We start from the raw sequence: 8849 nt of genomic DNA, 5'->3' as shown, positions 1-8849 counted from the left end.
AGAGAGCGGCTGAGCTGTCAACTGATCACCACCTGGTGGTGAGTTGGATCAGGTGGCGGGGGAGGATGATGTATAGTGAGGGTGTGATGACAGTACTGCAGGTTTTCCTTCAAAGGTTTCTTTGGACATTTCACTCACTCGTTTTCAGTCCCGTTCTTGTACCTCACCGTTTTCAGAAGAGTGTTTTTTGTTTGTTAGCCTGTTTAACTTTGACCTCATTCAAACACAACAATAGCACCTGTCACACTCTGCATTTCAGCCAGCGGTGTTGGGGATCTTTTCAAAAGTGATGGAATAAGGAATGCAGAACAGACCACAACATTATTAAAGCAATGTGGGATAATCTTACCAGAAAATAAAGGAATCCAAGCAGCTTTTGTCAGGAAGCCTGGAGTACTTTCCCCACTACTGTAAAGACTACAGCAAGAAATGAGAAGAAAGCTGAAAGTGAGTTCAGGCTGTGGTTCAGAAGATTGACTTTCGAGCTTGTTACGATTGTACAAACTCTGTTTTTGCCTTGTGCTTTATTTTCATGTATGCTAGCATGTTTCAATAAGTCGCGCACATATTTCCCATTTTCCTAGCAAAATATAAAGACATGAGGGGTGATCGTGACGTTTGAAGAGTACTGTGCTGGACTTTTCTTTTTGGAACTTTAATTTGGAACTTTCACTTAAACACAAAGTGCTGCAGTGTGGCAAGAAAACCCTATGATTATAAAAAAGTAGTGAGCCAGCAAGAAAACAAACCAGGGAACACTCGAGGACATGAGCGAGAAACAGACTGAGGAAGAAAACATTTACGTGGACTCATTTTTTGTGTAATTAAAAAGAATAAAAAGTAATTAAATTAAATTAAATTAAATTAAATTAAATTAAATTAAATTAAATTAAATTAAATTAAATTCACGTCCCCTCCGTGAACATCATAGTGGAGGGGTTTGTGTGTCCCAAGGATCCCTGGGACTGGGCGCTGCCCCCTGGTAGGGTCTCCCATGGCAGATTGGTGCTGGGTGAGGGATCAGACAAAGAGCGATTCAGCAGACCCCAATGAGCGCAAGATCAAGGGAGCAGTCCACCCTGCCCAGGATAGGGTTACCGGGGCCCTGGAGCCAGGTCTGGGGAGGGAGCATCTAGTAGCCGGGCCTTAGTCCATGGGGCCTGGCTGGGCACATCCCGAAAAAAAGGGACACTGACCCATTCTCCTGCAGGCCCACCAGCTGCAGGAGGTGGTGTAGAGGTCGGATCCGATGTGTGCTGTGGGGTGGCCAGAAGCGGAGGCCGTGGCAGACTGATCCCCAGCTACCAAGACTAGAAACTAGGATATGGAACATCCCCTCTCTGGTGGGGAAGGAGCCTGAGTTAGTGCATGAGGCTTAGAGGTACCAACTAGATATACAGGGAGTGCAGAATTATTAGGCAAGTTGTATTTTTGAGGAATAATGTTATTATTGAACAACAACCATGTTCTCAATGAACACAAAAAACTCATTAATATCAAAGCTGAATGTTGTTGGAAGTAGTTTTTAGTTTGTTTTTAGTTTTAGCTATTTTAGGGGGATATCTGTGTGTGCAGGTGACTATTACTGTGCATAATTATTAGGCAACTTAACAAAAACCAAATATATACCCATTTCAATTATTTATTTTTACCAGTGACACCAATATAACATCTCCACATTCACAAATATACATTTCTGACATTCAAAAACAAAACAAAAACAAATCAGCGACCAATATAGCCACCTTTCTTTGCAAGGACACTCAAAAGCCTGCCATCCATGGATTCTGTCAGTGTTTTGATCTGTTCACCATCAACATTGCGTGCAGCAGCAACCACAGCCTCCCAGACACTGTTCAGAGAGGTGTACTGTTTTCCCTCCTTGTAAATCTCACATTTGATGATGGACCACAGGTTCTCAATGGGGTTCAGATCAGGTGAACAAGGAGGCCATGTCATTAGTTTTTCTTCTTTTATACCCTTTCTTGCCAGCCACGCTGTGGAGTACTTGGACGCGTGTGATGGAGCATTGTCCTGCATGAAAATCATGTTTTTCTTGAAGGATGCAGACTTCTTCCTGTACCACTGCTTGAAGAAGGTGTCTTCCAGAAACTGGCAGTAGGACTGGGAGTTGAGCTTGACTCCATCCTCAACCCGAAAAGGCCCCACAAGCTCATCTTTGATGATACCAGCCCAAACCAGTACTCCACCTCCACCTTGCTGGCGTCTGAGTGGGACTGGAGCTCTCTGCCCTTTACCAATCCAGCCACGGGCCCATCCATCTGGCCCATCAAGACTCACTCTCATTTCATCAGTCCATAAAACCTTAGAAAAACCAGTCTTGAGATATTTCTTGGCCCAGTCTTGACGTTTCAGCTTGTGTGTCTTGTTCAGTGGTGGTCGTCTTTCAGCCTTTCTTACCTTGGCCATGTCTCTGAGTATTGCACACCTTGTGCTTTTGGGCACTCCAGTGATGTTGCAGCTCTGAAATATGGCCAAACTGGTGGCAAGTGGCATCTTGGCAGCTGCACGCTTGACTTTTCTCAGTTCATGGGCACTTATTTTGCGCCTTGGTTTTTCCACACGCTTCTTGCGACCCTGTTGACTATTTTGAATGAAACGCTTGATTGTTCGATGATCACGCTTCAGAAGCTTTGCAATTTTGAGACTGCTGCATCCCTCTGCAAGATATCTCACTATTTTTGACTTTTCTGAGCCTGTCAAGTCCTTCTTTTGACCCATTTTGCCAAAGGAAAGGACGTTGCCTAATAATTATGCACACCTGATATAGGGTGTTGATGTCATTAGACCACACCCCTTCTCATTACAGAGATGCACATCACCTAATATGCTTAATTGGTAGTAGGCTTTCGAGCCTATACAGCAGGGGTGCTCAATACGTCGATCGCGATCGACCAGTCGATCGCAAAGGTAGTATTGGTAGATCGCATGGCATTAAAAAAATAGATGCCAGCCTATCATCCATCCCGTCACTTGATTGATACAGGGAAGCCAGTCAGATGACAGCAGATTTTTTCTGACGCTTAGGTCGCTGCGCATGCGCAAACAGCGGCGCGAAGTGTAGTAAAACTGACAAGCTAGTCAGCGAGTTAACTCCAATTTTTAGCTCTCGGTTTTTTCTCTTAAACCTGGCCGTCAGCAGCTACTGTCCGGACTATGCATCCCTGGCTGATCCAATTCAGTGCAAGTCATCAGAGTAAACTCAGGTAATGACAAAAAATTTACATATTTAATTGTGTTGTGAAATATTGGATATTGCGGTTATGCATGTATATACATTGTAGATATAAAGAATCCTCAATATATTTATAAATAAGTATATGTTTTGGATTTTTGTAGTGGGTAGATCATTTTGACTTGGTCATTTTATAAGTAGCTCACATGCGGAAAAAGTGTGAGCACCCCTGCTATACAGCTTGGAGTAAGACAACATGCATGAAGAGGATGATGTGGACAAAATACTCATTTGCCTAATAATTCTGCACTCCCTGTAGTCAGGCTCCCCTCAAGGAATGGCTTTGGCTCTGGAACCAGTATCATGGAGAGGGGCTGGACTCTGTCTCAGTCTGGTGTTGCCCCTGCTGAGAGGCGGCGGGCTGGGGTGGGTATCCTAGTATCCCCTCGGTGTGCTGCCCGTACGTTGGGTTTTTACCGGTGGACAAGAGGGTTTGTTCCCTGTGCCTTCAGGTCGGGGAACAGGTCCTGACTGTCGTCTGCGCTTATGCGACGAGTGGCGGTTCAGAGTACCCAGCCTTCTTGGTGTCCTTGGGCGGGGAGCTTGAGGGTGCCACACCTGGGGACTCTGCTGTCCTGCTGGGAGACTTCAACACTCATGTGGGCAATGACCAAAGGACGATGGTCGATTTTGTAACCATATCACCAGACCTGAGGCCATATGTTCTGGACACTCGGGTAAAGAGAGCGGCTGAGCTGTCAACTGATCACCACCTGGTGGTGAGTTGGATCAGGTGGCGGGGGAGGATGATGTATAGTGAGGGTGTGATGACAGTACTGCAGGTTTTCCTTCAAAGGTTTCTTTGGACATTTCACTCACTCGTTTTCAGTCCCGTTCTTGTACCTCACCGTTTTCAGAAGAGTGTTTTTTGTTTGTTAGCCTGTTTAACTTTGACCTCATTCAAACACAACAATAGCACCTGTCACACTCTGCATTTCAGCCAGCGGTGTTGGGGATCTTTTCAAAAGTGATGGAATAAGGAATGCAGAACAGACCACAACATTATTAAAGCAATGTGGGATAATCTTACCAGAAAATAAAGGAATCCAAGCAGCTTTTGTCAGGAAGCCTGGAGTACTTTCCCCACTACTGTAAAGACTACAGCAAGAAATGAGAAGAAAGCTGAAAGTGAGTTCAGGCTGTGGTTCAGAAGATTGACTTTCGAGCTTGTTACGATTGTACAAACTCTGTTTTTGCCTTGTGCTTTATTTTCATGTATGCTAGCATGTTTCAATAAGTCGCGCACATATTTCCCATTTTCCTAGCAAAATATAAAGACATGAGGGGTGATCGTGACGTTTGAAGAGTACTGTGCTGGACTTTTCTTTTTGGAACTTTAATTTGGAACTTTCACTTAAACACAAAGTGCTGCAGTGTGGCAAGAAAACCCTATGATTATAAAAAAGTAGTGAGCCAGCAAGAAAACAAACCAGGGAACACTCGAGGACATGAGCGAGAAACAGACTGAGGAAGAAAACATTTACGTGGACTCATTTTTTGTGTAATTAAAAAGAATAAAAAGTAATTAAATTAAATTAAATTAAATTAAATTAAATTAAATTAAATTAAATTAAATTAAATTAAATTCACGTCCCCTCCGTGAACATCATAGTGGAGGGGTTTGTGTGTCCCAAGGATCCCTGGGACTGGGCGCTGCCCCCTGGTAGGGTCTCCCATGGCAGATTGGTGCTGGGTGAGGGATCAGACAAAGAGCGATTCAGCAGACCCCAATGAGCGCAAGATCAAGGGAGCAGTCCACCCTGCCCAGGATAGGGTTACCGGGGCCCTGGAGCCAGGTCTGGGGAGGGAGCATCTAGTAGCCGGGCCTTAGTCCATGGGGCCTGGCTGGGCACATCCCGAAAAAAAGGGACACTGACCCATTCTCCTGCAGGCCCACCAGCTGCAGGAGGTGGTGTAGAGGTCGGATCCGATGTGTGCTGTGGGGTGGCCAGAAGCGGAGGCCGTGGCAGACTGATCCCCAGCTACCAAGACTAGAAACTAGGATATGGAACATCCCCTCTCTGGTGGGGAAGGAGCCTGAGTTAGTGCATGAGGCTTAGAGGTACCAACTAGATATACAGGGAGTGCAGAATTATTAGGCAAGTTGTATTTTTGAGGAATAATGTTATTATTGAACAACAACCATGTTCTCAATGAACACAAAAAACTCATTAATATCAAAGCTGAATGTTGTTGGAAGTAGTTTTTAGTTTGTTTTTAGTTTTAGCTATTTTAGGGGGATATCTGTGTGTGCAGGTGACTATTACTGTGCATAATTATTAGGCAACTTAACAAAAACCAAATATATACCCATTTCAATTATTTATTTTTACCAGTGACACCAATATAACATCTCCACATTCACAAATATACATTTCTGACATTCAAAAACAAAACAAAAACAAATCAGCGACCAATATAGCCACCTTTCTTTGCAAGGACACTCAAAAGCCTGCCATCCATGGATTCTGTCAGTGTTTTGATCTGTTCACCATCAACATTGCGTGCAGCAGCAACCACAGCCTCCCAGACACTGTTCAGAGAGGTGTACTGTTTTCCCTCCTTGTAAATCTCACATTTGATGATGGACCACAGGTTCTCAATGGGGTTCAGATCAGGTGAACAAGGAGGCCATGTCATTAGTTTTTCTTCTTTTATACCCTTTCTTGCCAGCCACGCTGTGGAGTACTTGGACGCGTGTGATGGAGCATTGTCCTGCATGAAAATCATGTTTTTCTTGAAGGATGCAGACTTCTTCCTGTACCACTGCTTGAAGAAGGTGTCTTCCAGAAACTGGCAGTAGGACTGGGAGTTGAGCTTGACTCCATCCTCAACCCGAAAAGGCCCCACAAGCTCATCTTTGATGATACCAGCCCAAACCAGTACTCCACCTCCACCTTGCTGGCGTCTGAGTGGGACTGGAGCTCTCTGCCCTTTACCAATCCAGCCACGGGCCCATCCATCTGGCCCATCAAGACTCACTCTCATTTCATCAGTCCATAAAACCTTAGAAAAACCAGTCTTGAGATATTTCTTGGCCCAGTCTTGACGTTTCAGCTTGTGTGTCTTGTTCAGTGGTGGTCGTCTTTCAGCCTTTCTTACCTTGGCCATGTCTCTGAGTATTGCACACCTTGTGCTTTTGGGCACTCCAGTGATGTTGCAGCTCTGAAATATGGCCAAACTGGTGGCAAGTGGCATCTTGGCAGCTGCACGCTTGACTTTTCTCAGTTCATGGGCACTTATTTTGCGCCTTGGTTTTTCCACACGCTTCTTGCGACCCTGTTGACTATTTTGAATGAAACGCTTGATTGTTCGATGATCACGCTTCAGAAGCTTTGCAATTTTGAGACTGCTGCATCCCTCTGCAAGATATCTCACTATTTTTGACTTTTCTGAGCCTGTCAAGTCCTTCTTTTGACCCATTTTGCCAAAGGAAAGGACGTTGCCTAATAATTATGCACACCTGATATAGGGTGTTGATGTCATTAGACCACACCCCTTCTCATTACAGAGATGCACATCACCTAATATGCTTAATTGGTAGTAGGCTTTCGAGCCTATACAGCAGGGGTGCTCAATACGTCGATCGCGATCGACCAGTCGATCGCAAAGGTAGTATTGGTAGATCGCATGGCATTAAAAAAATAGATGCCAGCCTATCATCCATCCCGTCACTTGATTGATACAGGGAAGCCAGTCAGATGACAGCAGATTTTTTCTGACGCTTAGGTCGCTGCGCATGCGCAAACAGCGGCGCGAAGTGTAGTAAAACTGACAAGCTAGTCAGCGAGTTAACTCCAATTTTTAGCTCTCGGTTTTTTCTCTTAAACCTGGCCGTCAGCAGCTACTGTCCGGACTATGCATCCCTGGCTGATCCAATTCAGTGCAAGTCATCAGAGTAAACTCAGGTAATGACAAAAAATTTACATATTTAATTGTGTTGTGAAATATTGGATATTGCGGTTATGCATGTATATACATTGTAGATATAAAGAATCCTCAATATATTTATAAATAAGTATATGTTTTGGATTTTTGTAGTGGGTAGATCATTTTGACTTGGTCATTTTATAAGTAGCTCACATGCGGAAAAAGTGTGAGCACCCCTGCTATACAGCTTGGAGTAAGACAACATGCATGAAGAGGATGATGTGGACAAAATACTCATTTGCCTAATAATTCTGCACTCCCTGTAGTCAGGCTCCCCTCAAGGAATGGCTTTGGCTCTGGAACCAGTATCATGGAGAGGGGCTGGACTCTGTCTCAGTCTGGTGTTGCCCCTGCTGAGAGGCGGCGGGCTGGGGTGGGTATCCTAGTATCCCCTCGGTGTGCTGCCCGTACGTTGGGTTTTTACCGGTGGACAAGAGGGTTTGTTCCCTGTGCCTTCAGGTCGGGGAACAGGTCCTGACTGTCGTCTGCGCTTATGCGACGAGTGGCGGTTCAGAGTACCCAGCCTTCTTGGTGTCCTTGGGCGGGGAGCTTGAGGGTGCCACACCTGGGGACTCTGCTGTCCTGCTGGGAGACTTCAACACTCATGTGGGCAATGACCAAAGGACGATGGTCGATTTTGTAACCATATCACCAGACCTGAGGCCATATGTTCTGGACACTCGGGTAAAGAGAGCGGCTGAGCTGTCAACTGATCACCACCTGGTGGTGAGTTGGATCAGGTGGCGGGGGAGGATGATGTATAGTGAGGGTGTGATGACAGAGGCCCCAGTCTGCGAGATCTTCAATGCACACCTCCAGCAGAGCTTCAACAGTGAGACTGGGGACATGGACCATGTTCAGCACCTCCATTGCACTGAGCTGCAGCTGATGGTTGGTGCCTGTCATGGTGGTAACCCCCGAACCAAATGGTGGACACCAGAGGTGAAGGGAGCCACCAGGCTGAAGAAGGAGTCCTTCATCCTGTCTTCCTTCTCTCACCCCAACCAATCGCAGCAGATGGCCCCGCCCCTCCCTGAGCCTGGTTCTGCTGGAGGTTTCTTCCTGTTGAAAGGGAGTTTTTCCTTCCCACTGTCGCCAAAGTGCTTGTTCATAGGGGGTCATATGATTGTTGGGTTTTTCTCTGTATGTATTGTTGTAGGCTCTACTGTACAATATAAAGCGCCTTGAGGCGACTGTTGTTGTGATTTGGCGCTGTGTAAATAAAATTGAATTGAATTGAATTGAATTATAGGGCTTGGTTAGCCTCTGGGACTTCGGAGGCAGCTGATAGGGACCGACAGGCCATGCAGAACATGGCTCAGGCTGTGGCTCAAGCAAAACCCCGGGTGTGGGAGGAGTTCGGAGAGACCATGGAAAAAGACTTTTGATTCTGGCAAACCGTCAGGCGACTCAGGAGGGGAAAGGAAGGATGGATGGAGAAATGAAATGAAAATGAAAATCCATTTAAAACTGGTTGTAACAGCAACGTTGTCCACCAGCCTTGGATCCACACAGGAAGAGCAACAGTCTGATCTGGAAACCTGTAAAGTGTAGTATGGGGTCAACACATAAACGAGTTTTCTCTGTAAGTAAAACACTTCAGACACTTTTTATGTGTTTAAAGTTGCTTGACAGTTCTGGCTGGAGCTCCGCCCACATGCTA

The sequence above is a fragment of the Astatotilapia calliptera genome, chromosome 17 (assembly GCF_964374335.1).
Source record: "Astatotilapia calliptera chromosome 17, fAstCal68.1, whole genome shotgun sequence".
NCBI classification, from domain to species: Eukaryota; Metazoa; Chordata; class Actinopteri; order Cichliformes; family Cichlidae; genus Astatotilapia; species Astatotilapia calliptera.
This window is presented reverse-complemented; position numbering follows the sequence as displayed.